This window comes from Chrysochloris asiatica, unplaced genomic scaffold (assembly GCF_000296735.1).
Source record: "Chrysochloris asiatica unplaced genomic scaffold, ChrAsi1.0 scaffold00022, whole genome shotgun sequence".
Lineage (NCBI taxonomy): Eukaryota > Metazoa > Chordata > Mammalia > Afrosoricida > Chrysochloridae > Chrysochloris > Chrysochloris asiatica.
The window spans coordinates 611,410-618,781 of NW_006408540.1; the positions used below are offsets into that span (position 1 = coordinate 611,410).

Here is a 7,372-nt window from a genome sequence, read left to right on the forward strand (position 1 = left end):
CTAATCTGAAAAGAGCTTGACTCAACCAAAAGGTTGCATTTGAACCCACCAGGTGCTCTGAGAGAAAGATGTGGCAGTCTGCTTCCGTAAAGATTACAGCCTTGGAAAACCAATAGGGCAGTTCTACTCTGCACTATGGGGTTTTATGAGTCAGAACCAACCATACAGCTTTGAGTTTATTTTGGCTTGAGGATAATCCAAACCATCTATCCTGGAGGATGGTTTTCCTTTAGAATGGATTAGAAGATAAATAAATATTTTAAGAAAAGAGAATTGTGGAGATACATTTCCCATCCCTACTTCTTCAAACATACACACACCCAGGTGTTTTGGTAGTTTGGTCATAAGTAGACTGGATTAGAAGCAAAGATGGATTCTTTGGTAAAGCATCCTTCAAGTGGGAGACAAGTTGCTGTTTTTGCCACTTTGTGGTCATTCCTACTGTGTTTTAAACTGCTTCAGGTATTCCAGGATGTCAGACTTGATTGTGTGGACTGGAGCCCAATGGTACTAGTGCATGACAGAGACCCCATCAGGTCCCACCAGGAACTTCTCAAAATTCCAGTGGATGCTATGGACCTTCATGGCCTCCCAAAAGAGTTGGCTAGGTGAGCCCAAAATCTCAGAGTGGGGAGGGCAGGAGTTCTTAAGGAAAGTAAAGGCCTTCTGTTCTTTTTCTCCATTCACATCCCCTTTCTCAAAGAACTGGAAATTGGGGGCAAAGCCACCACCTGGACTTTCATAATCGAGTCCAGAAAGGATCTCTAAGTTCCTGGATGGTTCTTGTTTTCCAAACAGGTTGCAGGGAAAGCCCAACACAACTAGACCGAAAGTCTTCAGTTCCTCTTGTAGTGCATTCAGTTCAGGATACTGACCTGTCAGACCTCAGTAGGTAGCCACATTGACAAAGAGGACATGTTTGCCAGTAGACTGATTGAACTGGGTATTTATTCCTCACCATTATGGTACCTGTCATCCCTTGGTAGCAATCCATCATGTGATCTTGGGTCACGTCCTCTGTCTGCTTCATGTCCACATCTATGTAAAAGTCAATTTCTAAATTGGAATCTTTACTCAGTGTTTTTTTATTTAACTGATAATGTAATAAAACAGTGGATGAAAGTGTTAACATTTAATCCATGTATTTAACTTTTCATTATTAATTGAATGAAGATTTACATCACAGATCATCAGTTTACATTCAACAAATCATACATTTCGTTTCATCTCAATGATTGTGATTTCTTTCAAGTAACATCATGTATCCACTTTCTCCCTGTGATTCTTGTTTCTATCACACCCTCTTGTCCAACTCTTTTGAATAGAAATACTGCCCTTTTGATCTTGAATTGTCAACCATTCATTCCATGGTGAACAAACCTCCATAAACTTATCATCTATTTGATTGAAAACTGAGCCAAAATTGATGAAGAATTGTTTAAAATCAGGAAAGGCATGTGTCACAGCTGTGTTCTTTCACCATATTTATTCAATCTATATGTGGAATAACTAATCTGAAAAGATGAATTATACAGAGAGTGCATCATCAGATTGGAGTAAGACTCATTAACAACCTGCAATATTCAAATGATGCAACCTTCTTGCTGAAAAGGAAAGAGGGCTGAAATACTTACTGATGAAGTATACAGCCTTCAGGATGGATTGCACTGCAATATAAAAAAAATAAAAATCCTTACAACTGGATTAATAAACAGCATCGTGATAAATTGAGAAAAGTTTAAAGTTGTCAAAAACTTTGTCTGGCAAATCCATAACCAACACTCTTGAACGCAGCAGGCAAATCTGCCGTACAAGATCCCTTTAAAGTGTTCAAAAGCAAAGACAACAGTTTGAGGACTAAAGTGTGCCTGATCCAAGCCAAGGTATTTTCATTCACCTCATATGTATACGAATGGCAGACAATGAATAAGGAATACCATAGAAGAATTGATGCATTTGAGTTATGGTACTGGAGAAGAATATTGAAAGTACCACGGACTGCCAGAGAAGAAACAAGTATGAAATTGAAGAAGTACAGTCAGAATGCTCATTAGAAATTAGGATGGCAAGAATTTACCTCCCACAGTTGGATATATTTTCAGGAGTGATCAGTTCCTGCAGGAGTATATTATGGTAGTAAAGTAGAAACCACCACCACCAACCCCCAACAGAGTGGACGTGCACAGTGGCAGCAGAAAAGGGCTCAAGTATAGCAATTGTGAAGATGCACTGGACCAAGCAGTGTTTTGTTTTGTTTTGTTTGTTTTTTTTCTGTTGTGTATAGAGTAACTATGAGTGAGAACCTATTTACACCTACCAACAACAATTGATAATGAAGGAGCTATTGTTTTTGCTGTTGTTAGGTGCCATCAAATTGGTACTGACTCATAGTGACCCTATGCACAGCAGAACAAAACACTGCCTGATCCTGGGCCAACCACACTACCGTTGCCACACTTGATTCCATCGATGCTGCCACTTGGCCAATCCAAAAGTTTGAAGTTGTGAAAAACTTCGTCTGGCAAATCCACAACCAACACTCTTGAATGCACCAGGCAAATCTGCTATACAAGGTCCATTTAAAGTGTTCAAAAGCAAAGATAACAGTTTGAGGACTAAGATGTGCCTGATCCAAGCCATAGTATTTTCATTCACCTCATATGTATATGAATGGCAATGAATAAGGAAGACCATGGAAGAATTGACTCTTTGCGGTTCTCCCTCTTTTTCTCTGAGTCTCCACCTTTTCAAACATGATATCCTTCCCCAGCGACTGGTTCCTCCTGACAACATGTCCGAAGTATGAGAGAGGAAGCCTGGCCATCTTGGCCTCCAAGGAGCACTCTGGCTACACTTCTTCCAAAACAGATCTATTGGTTCTTTTGGCAGCCGATGGCACTTTCAATATTCTCCTCCAACACAACTCAAAGGTATCAATTCTTCTACAGTCTTCCTTATTCACTGTCCAGCTTTCACATGCCTATGAGGTTATTGAAAATACCATGGCTTGGCTCAGGTGCACCTTAGTCCTCAAGCTGACATCCTTGCTATTCAACACGTTAAAAAGGTCTTGTGCAGCAGAGTTGCCTAATGCAACATATCATTTTACTTCTTCACTGCTACTTCCATGAGGGTTGATAGTTGATCCAAGAAGAATGAAGTCCTTGACAACTTCAATCCTTTCTCCATTGATAAGAATGTTATTTATTGGTCCAGTGGTGAGGATTTTTGTTTTCTTTACATTGAGATGTAATCCATACCAAAGGCTGTGCTCTTTGATCTTCATCAGTAAATGTTTCAAGTCCTCTTCACTTTTAGAAAGAAAGGTTGTATTGCCTGCATATCTCAGGTTGTTAATGAGTCTTCCTCTGATCCTGATGCCACATTTTTCTTCATAGAACCCAGCTTTTCGTATTATTTGTTCAGCATACAGGTTGAATAAGTATGGTGAAAGAATACAACCTTGTCACACACCCTTTCTTAATTTTAAACCATTCAGTGTTCCCATGTTCTCTTTGAACAACTGCTTCTTGGTCCATGTACAGATTCCTCATGAGCACAATTAAGTGTTCCGGAATACTCATACTTCACAATGTTGTCCATAGCTTGTCATGATCCACACAATCTAAAGCCTTTGTGTAGTCAATAAAGCACAGGTACACACCTTTATGATATTCTCTGCTTTCAGCCAAGATCCATCGGACATCAGCAATGATATCCCTCATTCCATGGTCTCTCTGAATCCGGCTTGAACCTCTGGAAGTGCTCTGTCAATGTATGCTTTCAGCTGTTTCTGTATTTCCTTTAGTAAAACTTTACTCACAAGGGATAGCGTAGATATTGTCCAATGATTTCTGCATTCCATTGTGTCTCCTCTATTTGGAATGGGCACAAATATGGATCTCTTCCAATCAGTCAGCCAGATAATTGCCTTCCAAATTTCTTGGCAGAGATGAGTGAGTGCCTCCTGTGCCACCTCACTTTCTTAAAAGAGTTCAATTTCTATTCCATCAATTCCTGGGTACTTGTTCTTTGCCAATTCCTTCAATGAACCTTGGACTTCCTCCTTCAGTATCATTGCCTCTTGATCATATGCTACTTCTTGAAACGGTTGAACATTAACCATTTCCTTTTGGTACAGTGACTCTGTGTATTCCTTCCATTTTCTCTTCATGCTTTCTGCATCATTCAATAATTTGCCCAGAGAATCTTTCAGTAACGACAGTGGAGGTTTGAATTTTTTCTTCAGTTCTCCCAGCTTGAGAAATGCTTAGAGTGTTCTTCCTTTTTGTTTTTCTGATTCCAGTTCTTTGCACATTTTATTATAATATTTGGCTTTATTTTCTTGAGCTGATCTTTGAAATTTTCTGTTCAGCTCTTGTACCTCCTCATTTCTTCCATTTGCTTAAACATCTCTACACTGGAGAACAAGTTTCAGTGTCTCTTCTGACATCCATTTTGACCTTTTCCCTCTTTCTTGTCTTCTTAATGACTTTTTGCTTTCTTCATGTTCTTGATGTCATCCCACAACTCTTCTGGTCTTCAGTCTTTAAAGTTTAATGCATCAAATCTGTTCTTCAGATGATCTCTAAATTCATGTGGGATATATTCAAAGTCATATTTTGGCTCTCATGGACTTGTTTTCATTTTCTTCAGCTTCAGTTTGAATCTACATATGAGTAATTGATTGTCAGAAAGTTGCAAATCAAAATAACAACCTGATATAATCTTATCCAGCATTATTGTTGTTGTTGTTATTATGTGCCATGGAGTTGATACTGACTCATAGTGACCCTGTACAAGGTCTCTGAGGCTGTAACTCTTTTGTTGTCAGGTGCCATCGAGTCGGAACTGACTCATAGCGACCCCATGCACAGCAGAATGAAACAATGTCCTGGGCCAACCTCACTACCGCCGCCACACTTGATGCCATCAATCATGTCACCTGGCTGATCCATCTCACTGGGGGTCTTCCTCTTTTTCTCTGACCCTCCACCTTACCCAGCATGACATCCTTCTCCAGCAACTGTTCTCTCCGGACAATGTGTCCAAAGTATGAGAGACGAAGCCTAGCCATCTTGGCCTCCAAGGAGCACTCTGGCTGCACCTCTTCCAAAACAGATCTATTGGTTCTTTTGGCAGTCCATGGCACTTTCAGTATTCTCCCCAACACCACAACTCAAAGGTATCAATTCTTCTACGATCTTCCTTATTCACTGTCCAGCTTTCACATCCATATGAGGTTATTGAAAATACCATGGCTTGGCTCAGGCGCACCTTAGTCCTCAAGCTGACATCCCTGCTATTCAACACGTTAAAAAGGTCTTGTGCAGCAGAGTTGCCTAATGCAACATATCGTTTTACTTCTTCACTGCTACTTCCATGAGGGTTGATAGTTGATCCAAGAAGAATGAAGTCCTTGACAACTTCAATCCTTTCTCCATTGATAAGAATGTTATTTATTGGTCCAGTGGTGAGGATTTTTGTTTTCTTTACATTGAGATGTAATCCATATGGAAGACTGTGCTCTTTGATCTTCATCAGTAAATATTTTAAGTCCTCTTCACTTTCAGCAAGCAAGGTTGTATCATCTGCATATCTCAGGTTGTTAATAAGTCTTCCTCCAATCCTGACGCCACGTTTTCCTTCATAGAACCCAACTTCTCGTATTATTTGCTCAGCATACATATTGAACAAGTATGGTGAAAGAACACAACCCTTTCGAACACCTTTCCCAATTTTAAAACAGAAAGTGTCATCTCTCTCCCATGAAACAGCTGGTAGTTTAGAACAGCTGACCTTGTGGTTCATAGCCTAATTTGTAACCACTACGCTACCCAGCATTATTAGCAAACCTTTAAAAAAAATACGAGGCGTCCTGGTGTGGCACAGTAGGATAAACACTGTGCTGCTAACTGTGAGGTGGGCAATTGCAGCCCATCACTCTCTCCTCAGAAATCTATACACAGTTGATATGAGTCGGAAGTGATTCAACAGCAGATAACAACAACAACAGTGTCGAATGATCAAAAGCATGTCTTCATTTGTTGACTAGTTGAATATCTTATGATAAGTCTCTTCATGTTCTCTGTCCATTTTTGCTTGGATTATTTGTCTTTTTCTCGTTAACGTGTTGAGGTTTTCTATACGTTTTAGAGATTAGTCACTTGTCATTACCAAATTTTTCCCAGTCTGTTCTCTTTTTTTCTATTTTATTGAAATTGTTTGATGTACATAAGTGTCTAATTTTTAGGAGGTCCCAAGTATCTATTTTGTCTTCTGCTATTTGTGTGTTTTTGGTTATGGTTGATAATGCATTTATGTCATGTATTAGAGGCCTTAAGTTTATTCCTATTTTTTTCATTGATGATTTTCATATTTTAGGTTTTATATTTAGATCTTTAAGGAGCTGAGGTAGCATAGTAATTACAAATTGGGCTGTGAACCTTAAGGTCAGCAGTTCAAAACTACCAGCCGCTCCACTGAAGAAAGATGAAGCTTTCTGCTCCTGTAAAGAATTATAGCCTTGGAAACCCTGTACAGGGTTGCTATGGGTTGGAACCAACTCGATGGCACTTAATAAAAACAACAACATATTTAGGTCTTAAATTCTTGTTGAGTTTATTTTTTCTATATGGTGTTTGATATGTGTCTTGTTTCATTCTTTTGCAAATGGATTTTCACTTTTGTCAGCATCTTTTATTGAAGATACTATATCTTTCCCATTTCATGTATTTTGATCCTTTTTCAAAGATCAGATGACCATAGGTGAACGGATTTACTTCGGGGTTGTCAATTCTTTTTCATTGATCTATGTGTCTTTCATTGTACTACTACCAATCTATTTTGACCACTGTGGCTGTGTAGTAGGTTTTCCAATCTGTGATTGGGAAGTGCAAGAGTTCTTACTTTGTCCTTCTTCTTTAGCCATGCTTTGCTTATCCCGGGTCTCTTTTCTTTCAATATAAAATTAGTGATTAATGTTTCTACCTCTTTAAAGAATAATGTTGGAATCTGGATTATATCTATAGATGGCTTTGGATAGTATTAGCATTTCCACAAAGCTAAGTCCATGAGCATAGCATATTCTTCCATTTTTACAGATCTTTTTTCTTGTATTTGTAGAGTCTTTTAGTGTTGGTAATGTTTTATACCACATAGTTCTGTCTCTTCTCTGGTTAGATTTATTCCTAAACATTTCATCATTTAGGTGGCTACTATAAATGGTATTGTGTGTCCATGTGCACTGGAAAAGGATATATGTTGTCCAGTTGCAGGGTAGAGTGCTCTGTATCAGTATATAACCTTAAAATGCTTTATTGTCTTGTTTAATTCTTCTGTGTCTTTGTTGAGTTTTTTCTAGTTGTTCTGA

General features: G+C 38.8%; 1 pseudogene; it reads right to left on the reverse strand.

Annotated features, from left to right (window-relative positions):
• Window positions 1–438: 438 nt before the first annotated feature.
• On the reverse strand, window positions 439–6,931 carry LOC102826075 (annotated as a pseudogene).
• Window positions 6,932–7,372: the final 441 nt, after the last annotated feature.